Raw genomic sequence first — 14803 nt, 5'->3', positions numbered from 1 at the left:
GAGCAAGTACATATGAAAATGGAGAGCTTTTATTACAAAAACACGTTGTAAAGTGAAAAATATCATTTTTTAAATATTTCTTATAGTTACATTTAAAAATCTTTTAATTCAACGAATAATACATAAACATTACTTGGTGTAATATAATATTTAATTGTAAAGTTGAACTTTATTGTTGGTTTTTATATGCCAAGAAAACGTAAAATAGGGTCGGTGAAATGATAGCACAATTAAACTTTCACTTAAAGTTTAAATTTTAAACGATAAAAACTAAAACGGAAATCTACTTTGAGAGGAAGATATAAGAATCATCAAATAAACTTTGCAGAACGATATTTATAGCGAAAAGAAGTAACATAAAATTATATTTACACATGAAAAGAGATTCAATTTAGATGGTTCAAACGATTTCGATTATTACTATCCTCCCGTGTACAAAGTGTTGACAATTTTTCCGAAATGGTACCCCCAGTAGTCAAAACAAATAGCACAGAGACATCTTAAAAACGTCTTAAAAACATCCAGTAAAGTCCTAAAAATGTCCAAAAGATGCCTCTGTGACGTCCAATGTTACAAATCAGTATGTCTTTAGGACGTCTCAAGAAACATTTATAAGACGTTTTAAGGACGTTCAAATTACGTATATAAGACATTCACACAAAAATTAGACGTTTTTAAGACGTCCAAAAGCGTAAGTCTTTAGGACGTCCATGTAGTGTGTCTTTAAGACGTTTTATAGACGTAAACTTTGCAAGTCTTTAACGCGTTGAGCGCTACGCGTATTTCTTAGACAATCCCGTTCAGGCCACGCGCGCCGCTTCGATTGAAGAGCTGGTATTGAAGGAACACAATTGCAAGAAGATCCGGAAAAAAACACAAACTCGAAAGAAAATCGGGAAAAGTCTCTGAAGTTCGAAAGTACTGTAAATTATGTTATGACAAAAATGTAAGAAAAGATGGTAGAGTGATGGCAAGGAGAAAGACCAAGCGTGTTGTAACATTTTGTGATACTTGTGAAGGAAAACCATTTTTATGTTTGCCATGTTACAATGAATCCCATTAATCCTGTAATGATACCAAATTAAATAAATTTTAAATAAATTTTCTGTAATTCCGTAAAATAGTGTAAAATTTTATAGTTCTCATGTTACACGCTGTCAGCCACCGATGGGTGACGCGGCCTAAACGGAAAGTCTAGTGTCAGCCACCGATGGCTGACATAGCGCTCAACGTGTTAAGATGTACGTTCTTGGATGTTTTTAAGACGTCTAAATTATGTCGTAAGACGATCAGGCATAAAATGAACATAAAACAGACGTCTTCAAGACGTCGTGTGCTATCTAGGAATCATCGCTGCGGAAAAAAAAGGGACAACCCCTCCACGCTGCTCTAGCGACTACCTGGTTTGCTTACGTTGGGTTATAGAAGGCGTTGCTCAGAGTGATTAGACCGACCCATTGACTTTGACTCATCGCGACAGCAGTAAATTCACCAGTTGATATACGTACTAGTGGTTACCCAGCGACGTGTGTGCTAAGTGTACTTTATTCCTTACACGTAGTAGTGGTTACCCAGCGACTTGTGTGCTAAGTGTACTTTGTTGCTTACAAAAGAAGAATTGAAAAAAGTGTAGCGTTGATTGAGTGGATGAACTACAACGATTTGGGTAAGTATTAGTTACGATGCAAAAACTGACATCATATATATTCGAGGTCGAATGAATGGCGCTACTTACCGAAATTTAGTACAACAAATGAGGATATGTACAGTACGCATCGCTGACAATAATTGCATTCCTCAGCAGGATAATCGGGCAGTTTATTTGATCAAAATTGTTCAAGATTATTTTTCATATGGCACTATTGCATTTTTGAACTGACTAGCATAAGTATATTCCTAATTTGAAGGTCATTCAAAACTGATTGGTACATTTTCTTGAGTAGTTTATAAAAGCAATTGACAGTTTGAAAATTTAATGAATTTAAAAAGTATCTTAAATAAGAATAGTGTAATTTTGAAAAAAATTATAGTCGCGAATTGTTTAACCCTCTATGGGCCCGTGTAACCTTCAGGTCACATGTTAACTTATCAATATTTTATCAAATAATTTTAGCTTTTTTTCATGAGAATTTCGGAAAAATTCTATAATTTCTTCGAGACAACCAATACCAATATTCATGACGGTTGCTAAGAGTAAAATAAAGAAATACCAAAACGAAAGCTGTGCAAACTGTCTATATTTAAAACAAAAATTCGGCCTATAGAGGCTTAATTTTTTGCCAAAATTAACAATTGAAGTGGTTGAGAGCAAAAGAAGATAAATACAGTATTAATTTAAGAAAAGTATTGTACCTTCTTCTAATTCGTTATTACACAAACATTTCTTCTTTAAAAATGTGATATCATTTTCGCGATCCTATTTCGTATGTTTTGTTGATACCTGTACCTACGTATAAAAATCAACAATAAAGTTCAATTTAGCAGTTCAATATTATATATCTACAAGGTAAACATATTGCTACAATTATGACTTCATACACGAGTAAGGGAGAAGTTGTATGAATGGGATTCTTATTAAATGGAACATTGTAATTATCTCAAAAATGGCGATCCTTCCTACGATGAAGTTATATTTATATTATGTTGAATTTTATAATTATCAAGGTACTGTTACCTAAACGGAATTGTTTTTTAATTTTGCTATTAATATTTCGCGACTGTGGATAGTTTTACCTTTTTATCAAAAGAATTATTTTTTATTTTTGAACACACAGGTTTAATGTAAAACTTAATGCAGTAAGATTGTGATATTTATGTAATCCAAGAAAAAGTCAATAATATTATAACTGAAATGCTTAAAGAAATACAATCAATTTATAAATGAGGCTAAATGCACTTTTTTAAAAAATAAAAAATAAAGCTGGCAAATGTAGAAAGAAGCTTACTGGTACTATGCACTATTATAATAAAATAACTGATTTTTCTAAGTGGTATAAATTAGAACTAGAATGGTCGTTTAGTGTTTTTTTTTTTTGTTATTTTGTCTCATTCATGCCACCTCTTTTCTACGTGACAACCAAAAATGTGTGTGAGACGAGATGGGAATCCCTCTACTCTAACTAATTAGACCCGTATTTCTTTCGCGGGATTTCTTTCCAATTTTGTACAGTAATTAGTTTAAATGAGACAGCAAACGAATAAATGACCGATTAATGGAAAGATCGTCTCTGACAGACTTAGCAATTGATTTGAGAAACTCTTGGTATAAAGTATTGTGAAAATGAAAACGTTTGTCGCATTTTGAACTTTTGCAACATTGGATGAAAGCTAACATTCGTCGAAGAAACTTATGAAATGTCCCAGAGATTAGTAAAGGTCATATAATTAATGTTTAAGAATTATTGGAAATTAGTAAAGTCAGAAACTTCGTGTCGCGTGGGTCACTTGTGGGAATATTTAATAATCGAATTTTTTTAATAATCGGTTTTTCGATCATTTTCATAGTAGCTAACAGGTTAAGCGGTTAACTGATGCATTTTTTTGCTCGTAGAGAATAGTACAAAAAAATCCCTGTGGCTCAATTAATTGCAATATTTTTGTGAATTATATGAATTGTTTAAACAAAATGGTAATGTACAAAAATAAATGAAGGTATTTTTTCTGATTCACATTTGTCTAGTTGTAAATAATTGTAACAATTAACCAGTCGAGAATTACATTTTTATATATGTACATACTATGCAATAAATGAACTCCTCAAGAGGATCAAATTAATCAACTCCACTTTTTACGATTTGCAAACAACATCTAATATATTTTTGAAGCCATTTTGACAAATTTTAAGTTCTGAGTCAAGAATTCAATATTTTAGAAACAAAACCAATTCTCCCTAAAACAATCCACTATAGTAGTTGACTTTGGTTGTTTACTTCAAGCTGAATTTTAAAATATATTAATGATCGTATCATCCTTTTCCTCTGCTTTCTGTTTTATGAAGTGGATCAATTTAGCATTCGAGCTATTGAATCAATGACTTCAGTTGCGTTTCGATATCTACCAAAAAAGTAATTAATCTGTTATCGAATGTTAATAATCGATTATCGAATAGTAATAAATCTGGTTAAATAACCGGTTAATCGCCATCAAATACTGTTGTGAGACAGAGATAGATGGCGTGTGTGTGAGTCTGTGATGCAGACTGTGTCAATGTGAGAGATTTTGTGTTTTAAAATTTACCTACGTACTATGAAGTTGCTTTATTTATTAAGATATGATCCTTAGACCATAATAAATATAACTAGGTGTGACATCTCTAGTAATCGGTGACTTGGTGACCTATGCTGAAACTGTCTTTCAGGCCATTTAGTGTTCTATTTATGATAAGCGTAAACATTATGAAATAGTTTTTGATATCATTACGAAATACAATTTATTTAATAAATATAATGAAGATACTGTGTGGGTCATCGGTAAGCTACGTGACTTGGAAAGCAAATCACATAAAAATGGCTTGGCATGGAATGTGTTAATGTTGTTGATGTAAGAATTATTGGTAGTAAATAAGCAAACTAAGTTTTTTACAGTGTTTTTAATTTCAATTATGTCAAACTGAATTTTCTCCTGATTTTATAATTACGTATGGTAAGAAGTAAGTAAATAATGCATAACAATAGACAAAGATCTTTATCATGATTGAATAGAAATGAACAAATCGCTGCAAAACAACTGTATAAGTTTTTAAATGCAGATAAGATAACAATAAGGGAAGTGCTACAATGAAACACGGATAATACACGAAAAATTAAAAAAATGAAAGCAATGTTAAGAAACAGAAACCGATTTATTTCTTGAATTTTTAAAAATTTTAGTACCAGAGCATTTGATTAATGCTTAGGTAACTTTCTATATTCGAAATAAGTATAAATATTTTTGTTCTTTGGAGATAACCTCAATTACAAACTAGATAAAAATTAGAAAGAATTTCAGCAATCACTTCGCATGGAGGTCAATTTTTTATCGAACGTTTGTTAGTTTCTTGGAAAACGATTGCCCATTTTCATAAATATGACGTATAAAGGTAAGAAACATACACGTACATATGTTCGATCCTAGTTCAATACATGGCGAATCATAGAATCCGATTGTCTGTTGGCAACGGTTCCGGTCAGGATTCGATTAGGACTTAAGTGGATTATAAACGACGTACTTGCAAATCAGTTCTGCTCGGCAATAATTAACTATCGGCAAGGAGTTCGCTTTAAGCCGTATACCTTGTGCAGGTTCCCTATCACGATTACCTACGGACGGAAATTGAGAGCCCGATGTCGTTGTCGAACAACGATAGAACCACTCGATGGTACTACGTAAATCTGGTTTCGAAAGTAGCAAACTCGAGTGAATACCGCACGCATTATTAATTAAACAATATAGTGAACACGCCATTAATACATTGTCATCGAGATCTTTGCACATGGAAGATCTCATTTTCTGATTGACAATTGATGTGGCCTAATTAGACCCTGTTCTGCATTGGCGTGTTAACCTACAAATAATTAGTTTTAAGAAATCCAGCTTTTTATATTTGTTACTAGATATCCCCATTTCACCTGTATACGTGAAATTAAAATACTCAAGTTTAGTACACGGGTACATGTGTATCTTGAATACACGTATAGTATCGGGATCTCTATCTTTTACTAAAATAATTTATTCTAGCAATATTTTTAGCATAATTACTAATATTATTCGTTAAAATAATTACTTACAAGTGAGGATAGTAATTTAGAAATAAGATTTAATCAAATTTGTTTAAAATACGAGAGTTAAGTAATTATCTAATTATCATTCGAGGAAGGATTTGGTGCAGTGCATCCGATGTAAAGATTGGACAGGACAGGTTGAATGTACAGACGTGAAAGCAGATTTTGGATAAAAGTATTCTATATTAATCCCTCAGCGATGGTGCATTTTTGCCTGGAAAAGTATTGTGCAAACGCAAATGAAAATTACAGAATTAGAATGCATGCGTTTTCTAGGTGAAATAATTCGTACATGCTTTATAATGCATAAAGAATTATTTAAAAGAGTTTTCCTGTTTTCCGATCCATCTTATACATATTTGAAAATGATGTAGAGAAAGATGGGAGTCGCTGAGGTATCAACGTTTAAATTTCTTTCACTAATATCTCCTAATATTAGTAATCACTGAACTAAAAATCTACGAATCAAACAACTGGTCAGTACTGGGGGACAATTTATATCTATTACAGTATTTCTGTTGTTGCCAATTATCAATTATTTCTGTTGTTGCCAATTATCAATTATTATTAAATTTCCAAAAACCTATGTACCTATTTTTCCTGTATTTTGTATTTTAGTGCACAGTACCTGAGACGAATTTACAAAATAATCGATTAACATAATATATCATTGAAAAATGGGCATATCGTTGTCATTTTTCAATACCTATATGTTTTAACAGTAAATTCAATTGGTCATCCAATTTTAACATTTCTTCTATTCCCAATAATTTTGACGCCTAACCTTAAGTACGGTTTTCAACTGCCGATACAAAATATACATACTTGTCGAGTATTTCTAGCTAATGTAAAAACCTTGCGAAAGTTCAACAAATTCGAAATTTGATTTTGGATACTTCTCTTATGAGATATATTTAGGAAAACCCATAGGGAATAGAATGTAGAGTAAGAAGCAAAGATGTAATAAGATAATAAGTATGTAGTATATTAAGATAAATATATGTACAGGATTTGAGGTTTAAATGAAAACCGTGGAATATCTTACGAATAATTAAAGTTCTGAAAAAAATTTTCTATGAATGTCGTTTGTTTTGAAGTGGCACATTATGTGGTATAAGTATTTTTTATGTAGAAGAAATGGTGAGAGAAATTTGAAGGTTAAACTGATTTCTTTAGTAATTATACATGCTAAACTAAGACTAAAATGGAGAGAGAAGAATTTGCGTTAGGAGCTTTGTTTCCGAAACATTAAATTGTCGCGAAGGTATTTGAAATAGACGTGAAATGTGTCTGACTCGGGACATATTCTATTGATTTCGCTGTGTTTGATTTGGATTTTATTCTACTGACTTCACTGTATTTGACTTCGAACTTATTCTACTGATCTCGCTTTATCTGGCTTCGAACTTATTCTGTTGAGTTCGCTGTATCTAGCTTCGAACTTATTCTACTGAGTTCGTTCTACCTATCTGGTTTCGAATTTTTTCTCCTGAGTTCGCTTTATCTGGCTTCGAACTTATTTTACTGAGTTCGAACTTATTCTACTGATTTTATTTAATCTGGTTTAAGATTTATTTTACTGATTTATCTTACACATTTTATTTTATGTGTTTTATTATCAATTAACAACGCGGAAATGAATCCCTAAACATAATTTCTTCAATCTTCATTTTCGCTTTATTTTAGCATGTAGAAACATCTCTTAAAATTTCTAATACCTGTTGCCAACCTGTATATTTTTTTATTCATAATATGATAGCATTTTTTGAGAAGAATGCAACAAGGCGCCATATGATATCATTCTATGTAGTGACCTGTTATAAATTAAATCGGATGAGTTCTGTCAGTGCGGTTCATATGTTGCCAGGCAAGTTGAACCACGTGCTTTGATCACCTACGAACTTGGTGTTTTTACTGTATAGTACTTCCAGTCTTTCTAACTAATATTACAATTTTGTGTATCATTGACACTAACGGTGTTGGTCTATTCCAAAATTGTCTATGAAATTCAAGTCTCACTTCAGTTTAGGATAAGTGTCCTTTACCCCACAGAAGAACTAGTTTTGTTCTTTCTTTAATACTTAACGATATTTTCACGCATTTACATACTTACACAGTGACCAGTGAGTATACCTAAGTATAATTAAAATTTAATTCATAAACTGAGTGTAACTAAAGACACTAATAATCTAATACAAATACACTAATATTAGAAACTGGACCTATTTTTCGACTTCGTAGCTTACTAAAGGCAGTCCTTACATTCATTGTCCGAAGAAAAAGGTACAAATCTACGAGATACAAGTGAAGATAAGATGCTCGGTTTCTTTATGAGATGCAGTCAAAAAGTCACGTAGGGCTTGGCCAGAGATTCGTTCAAAATCACAATTAATCAAAAATCGAATCGATCTGGTATGATATTCATGCAAGGTTTAGCTTGATCGACTCATGAATTGCACTTACCTGACTTTTCCGATTTAATTTATGATGTGGTCTACTGCTAGATAACGAACATCTTGTTAGCAAATGTAGGACTCACCCGATAAGCGTTATATGATCGATCCAACTTATACACTACTGTTTTCGGTACAAGTTTATCCTATCCCAGCAAAGTCCAAATTCTGGAGAAAGTTCTTTCAGTCACTTTGTAGCTAAGAATTAAAGTTTTCATTCCTCATCGAAAGTATTAGGATAAGTAAGACTCCTTAAACTTGTGTGTGATACATCTTGGCTAGATTTGATACTGTACGTTTGCACCACGTTGGAACGAAGTCTGAGTTTGTTAGTTCGTGTGTATTAATTTACATTCACTGAAATATATTTTTTAAATATAAAATTGGTGTTTGCTTCGCATTCGGGTTCCACCGTGGAATTATATCGTATAACATCTCGTTGAATTTGTTTCAAATAATGTTGCATATTATGAATGGAAAAATACATGATTCCATTGAAATCAATAAATTTAATCTTCATATCTCCCCTATCACTCTATCGATACTGTTCTTATTTAAACAGCACACCCTGTGCGTAAGTTAAATACAAAAATGTATCGAATAAACAATATAAGACAAATATTGGCTGTATAATAAAATTCAAGTTATTTGAATATTAAATAATAGAATTAAATTCGATATTAGAATTAAATTTAACGAACTTATAACTTAGCTATAAGATTAAAAAATAAAAAATAAAAATACTGTATGTATAATATTTATAATGGAGAATATTTATCAGTCGCGTAAGCATTTAGACGTTTAACTTTACGACAGTATAAATTGTTTTCATCTGTTGGAATGTAATTGAGGATCTAAACAACGTTTATAATGTTACCGATTTTAATGGACCTTGTAAGATGTCTTAAACTACTAGATACTTTTATTATGGTTTCGTCTGTGGAATACACAAGTAGGAATGGAAGTTGAAAAAGAGAAATAAAACTATTTAGTACGTTAAACGTAGTAATAAGTAGCTAATCGAGTGTTATGGCGCAACGCGTCGTTAACGAAACTCGTTAACGGCGGGGCATCGAATATTGACGCGGGTATTAAGCACATGGGGAACTATTAGGAATTAAACACTTTTGCCCTGACTGGCCACTAGCAAGGTTAATCGACCTGTTTCCTCATCACATGTGACTGGAGAAATTAATTACTTTTACACATTTTCCGCGGTCTGCCTGAGGCTGCGTTTATTAATTATGCGCCCGCTGCGAGCGTTAGAAAGGTCCTCTATTTGGTAAATTTCGAGATTTTAGCTCTCTGTATTTTATTATCTTGCTACATAATTAAATTAATTTACTAATTCTGTTAAATATTTGATTTTGTTGTAGGAACTGTATCTTCAAATTCGGAGTATAGGATGCATCTACTTCGGTATACAGGGTGAGTCACACGACTGGGACGAGTTATACTTTGAATTTAATAATAGATAGAAGAGACCTGTAAGGGGAAAAAGTGAATGGTACGATGATGTCCATTTTTCTATTACTTTACTTTTTTCATAAGTGCAACGATGCGTCTCGAAAATGTAAATGCACTTTTTTTTAATAGAATCTCATATCTTGTTTTACTAATGTCGATACCTTGTGTTGTTTTCTATTGAAAAGTATAAGTGTACTATGTTAAAGAAATTAATATTTCGTGAGATATTTCATATTCTTTATTTTGAGCTATCTCAAAGATGAAGTACATTTTCGACCAATTCGTTTGTGTAGAAGACCTAGAAGAACGAATTAAATTACATTGTCCAAATGTAAACTTCTTATAAGTAAATGAATTATACAAAATGTAAAATAGCTCACGAAATATTGGTTTCTTAATCATGGTACTCTAATACTTTTTTACACAAAATGACTGGAGGAATCGTATAAGCAAAAAAAGAAAAAAGTATGTGATTCCTTTTAAACAAATGTGCATTTGCATTTTTCAAGTGCATCGTTGCACTTATGAAAAAAATAAAGCGATAGAAAAATGGACACTATTATACCATTCAACTTCTCCTTCTACAGTTTTTTTTCTATCTGTTACCAAATTCAAGGTATAATCAATCCTAATTACATGACTCACCTTGTATTGTAACTTTATTTAAAGATATTCAAATTAAAATATTAAGGTTGTTAAGTGATTCGATCTTAACTTTGCTGCTTTGTATGAAATTATAATATCCTTACAATCACTAGCTAAAGGCACAAGGACTAGTGATGCTCGTAAAATAGAATGAGAAGATAACGGCAGGAAGACCAACAGGTTGATTGATTTTTTGTCAGCAGTAGAGCCATTGTTTAAGAGTGATACGTGGAATCTGAAAGCTCTATTACTTGTGTATAAATACGTATATAGGGTGTTCAATGACAGGTGTTAGAAAATTTAAGGGGTGATGGCAAGACTATGGTTAAGACTCCTTTTTAGTATCGTTAAAATTCCTTTTAGTATCGTTGAGAAAACACCTGATAATTCGCGTGAAATGTGTCTGACTTAGGATTCATTCTACTGTCGGCTTATAGTAGCTACATGAAACGCAGAAAAATCAGTAGAATAAGTTCTACATTCAGCACACTAAAAGTAGTAGAATAAGTCTTAAGTCAGACATAGTAAATCCAGTAGAATCGGTCTCAAATCAGACACAACAAAACCAATAAAATAAGTTCAAAGTTAAATACACAATAATTAGTACAACAAGTCCTAAGTCGGATACAAGCCACATTACACGAATTTTAGGCATTTTGTAAAAAATGAATAACTCTGAAGCTAGTGAAAAACGCATTTTCGTCTTGTTGCAGCGCGGAGAATCGTCTCTTAAAATTTCTGACACCTGTCGTTGAACACCCTGTATACAGGGTAGGAAAAGACAGAGTCCAAAACATCGAGGGCTTATAGTATTCACTAAGGGAAACAAAAAAGTTTAATCAATATAGGTTAGACAGTCAATCCTTTCAGCGAAAACATTTTTGTTATTTGCAAACATTTGGTATCGTACGTAAATCGCTTTGCAATACATTGAATATAAATAGGAATTGATTTATTAGAAGTTTAAAAGTATATCAGTCCAAGATTGAGAGGTGTACCAGTTCAAAGATTACATATCTCATTAATAATGCAAACCTTTCTCGTCACAACAGGTGCTAGATACGTCCTCCTTCCATTTAAATACACATCTCAGATCCACGCATGATGGACCGTCGTATATTTTCAAATGTTCCTGTGGCTCCTTCTGTGTTCTTGTATTGTACAACACGCACCTGCTATTCATTGTCGTAAATCCAACATATTATTTATCGGCGATGACTAGACTATTGTTTTTAAATGACTTCATAGGAAGAAATCTAATGGAGTGAGGTCAGATTGACCTTGAACTGATACTTCGAAATCAATTTTTCTGTTTACATTCAATTTTTTGTGAAGAGACTCATTTGCAATATTGAATTTCCGTAAATAATAAAAATAACAAAGTTAACCTCCAAATAACCTTAAAAATGCTCAATAAATAAAAAATGAAAACGACAGTTGTATTTTTCCCCTTTGAAACGAAGAAATTTTTGTATTTACCATTTTTCTCGGGAATGCATTACTTTAGAGACTTATTTCATTTTATTTACTTAATATACACAGAATGATCCCTTTAATGTACATGAAAAGATCAAGTAATATCTCAGAGTGGCGTGTACAAAAGGAAAAGTACAAAAGAAAGAGTACTCTATAAAGGAAATAGATATAATGTAGACGTATAAAATTATTTTAAGTGCTTGACGCTTGAAAGTATAAAATGAGATATTTTAATATAAACTTTTTGAATGGATGCCCTGTATTGTCTAGACATTTTTTGTTCCTCTTGATGAGCACTATAAATCCTTCAAGTCTTGGACCCTTTTTTTACTACCCTGAATGTATACTTGTGTAAGAACTGTTGGAAAATAGTGTGAAGTACTTATGATGAATTGGGAACCGAGAATGCTCGGTACTTGGACGAACGACAAACTGCTGACGCGAGGATTCCCGAAATGGATTGGGAATCGCGGCCCAATGGGACTTGTAACTATACAGAGTGGACCAGTTAAATGAAATGACCTAAATATCTAAATATCTGCCGTATTTATTGTTGTATAATAAAATGAGATTAGGATATAATAAAATGAGATAAAAAAGAAGATTTTTAAAAAAAGTCATCAGTATTTTCTAAAATGAAATCCTATAGTTTTTCCTCATTTTTATATCCAATGGAAAAACAAATTTAATGTATTTGCATCTGAACATTAATATTTCTTAAAGACTCGCGTATCATACCGAGTTATATTTTCGTATTCAAACGTAAATATTAATTTACGTTACTTAAAAAGCTCGTTACTTTTACGTTCCGTTGGTAATTTCTTATGCTGGGTATACAAGGTGTTTGACAACAGATGAAAGAGATTAAAAGATCGAAAGTTGCATTCATGTAGCTATGTATACATGCATAATTACTTTTTGTTTACATATATATATATATATATGTAATATATATATAATAAAAATATATATATATAAATAATAAGTTGTAAATGACAGATATAACAGCACTGTTTTTATTATTCCTATTATTCTACACATACATGATGTCCAAATGACTGTATTGAAACAGATTTTTCAAAACTATCAATCAGTAGCTAAAACACAACATGTTAGGTTAGGATAGAAAAATGATATTTTGTGTTCTATACGTACTTATAAAAGTATTTACCACAAAATGGTGAGATTTTTTAAAAACTAAAATCACGCACGATATCATTTGGGCAAGAATGAGATAATAAAGAAAGAAATTAACTACTTTTTTATATGAAATATGACATTTCGATTTATTTATTGAAAGCTGTCGTATAAGAGACAGCAGTAATTAAATTTAGCATTGTCAGACGGGATCTCGAAATTCGCGAAATTCGAGATCTTCTCTCAATTCCAATGTGTCAGATTTTAGAATGTCAGTATTTTAGCATATTATAAGTAATACATTTTCTGAATACAAATACAAATATAGGGGAAAGTTGCCGAATTTTGACCACTGAAATGTTTTTTACTGTAGACTGGTAATAAGACATTTTGAATATTTAAGAAATAGCGGGAAAAAATGTTACTATTTATGCTTTCAAGATAATATACTTGATTTTTTCCAAAATATAATATAAAATGTTAGACAAGTAGTTCTTTTACAATTGTGACCTTTGGTTTTCCAGGCGGACCATTGGATTAAATTGTAAGAATGATTGTGTTAAGTTTTCTTACCAACAAATTTATGAAATATATTACATAGGCAAAATCTCATAATAAAAGTAAAAAATCTAAGTAATAATATTTTTTTACTTTCATATCTACTCCTATATACTAAAATCTGAAAACAGTATGCAAAAGTAGAGATTTCACGTTTTTAAACGACTTTTTCGTATTATCAATTCGACCATTTTTGTCAAAGTTATGTCTATTTGAACTTGGCCCCATTTTTCGGCTTCGTAGAGGTGATTCCTTAATTCTTTTGCTGAGTGTAGCTTGTCATACGGCGCAAATTGTTTACATGTTATAAGATATGTACACTGGCAATTTTCCTCTTAAAATTATATATTAAAATTAACAAAAATATATTCAACTATGTTAAAATAAAAATGTGTCTTTAAAAATTCTCGTGAGAAAATAATGCAAAGTTGATACCTTAATGCCGGATGAGATATTTTTACGTAAAAACTGCGTCCTGTTACTGTATTGTCTAAACAAACAGCTACGTATTCTTATTATAAAATATTTTATTGTTTTATGTTCATGCATACAATATAACAAAATAAAACCAATCTCTGGCATTACAGTACTGGACAAATGAATTCGGACAGAGACGTTTTTCATTGTATTTGTTGTCATAGTGGTGTTATGAAAATTTCACCACGCGAATTATTTTCTATTAATTCCACGTTAGCTTGCATAAAGATTACACAGTGGATCCTACATTTTACAAAATATAATCTATTCGGATGCTTTTTCTCCTTTTTTATTCACGTTAGGAACTCTATTCAGGGTTATGTGCGAAGTACACATTGCTGTGCACAGTAACAATATGAATACATGGTATAGACAAAAAAGAACTTACAGTCCCTGGCCATATTATTAGACGCACTATAGATTCTATGTAAAATCTTAATTATCGGGTGTTTTACAGTTTTAGAACTTATTAATAGATACAGTTATTTAATTTGTATGTATAATATACTTAATTATCTAGTTCTTAACACAAATAAGACATCATATTTATAGAAAAAGTATGTGTTTATTAAATTTTAAAGAATATTGAAATTTACAGTATAAAATATTAATATTTTGTAGAGCCACCTTTTGCCACGTGCTGCACACACAATAAACAAACTACCGTGTAGTTTAATCCTGAAAGACAAATAAATACATTCAAGAAAACCATATAAACACGTCAGTACTTGTAGCACGCAACAACGCAAATGAAATAAGTTTGTACTTGTTTATGTTCCACAGCCAATATCTTAACATTATGTGGCGACATGTAAAAAATAAATATGAAAT

At 31.4% G+C, this 14803-nt stretch overlaps 1 protein-coding gene across 1 annotated transcript in view; it reads left to right on the top strand.

Annotated features, from left to right (window-relative positions):
* The first annotated feature begins 1472 nt into the window (after positions 1 to 1472).
* Positions 1473 to 14803, top strand: part of LOC143187390 (lachesin) — a 184277-nt gene continuing 170946 nt past the window's right edge. Inside the window, exon 1 of the mRNA XM_076391600.1 lies at positions 1473 to 1666. The gene's annotated coding sequence lies outside the window, so the exon portion shown is untranslated. The remainder of the gene's footprint in view (positions 1667 to 14803) is intronic.

The sequence above is a fragment of the Calliopsis andreniformis genome, unplaced genomic scaffold (genome assembly GCF_051401765.1).
Source record: "Calliopsis andreniformis isolate RMS-2024a unplaced genomic scaffold, iyCalAndr_principal scaffold0022, whole genome shotgun sequence".
Classification (NCBI taxonomy): Eukaryota; Metazoa; Arthropoda; class Insecta; order Hymenoptera; family Andrenidae; genus Calliopsis; species Calliopsis andreniformis.
The sequence above is the reverse complement of the archived record's forward strand: the minus strand, read 5'-3'. Positions and strand labels throughout refer to the sequence as shown.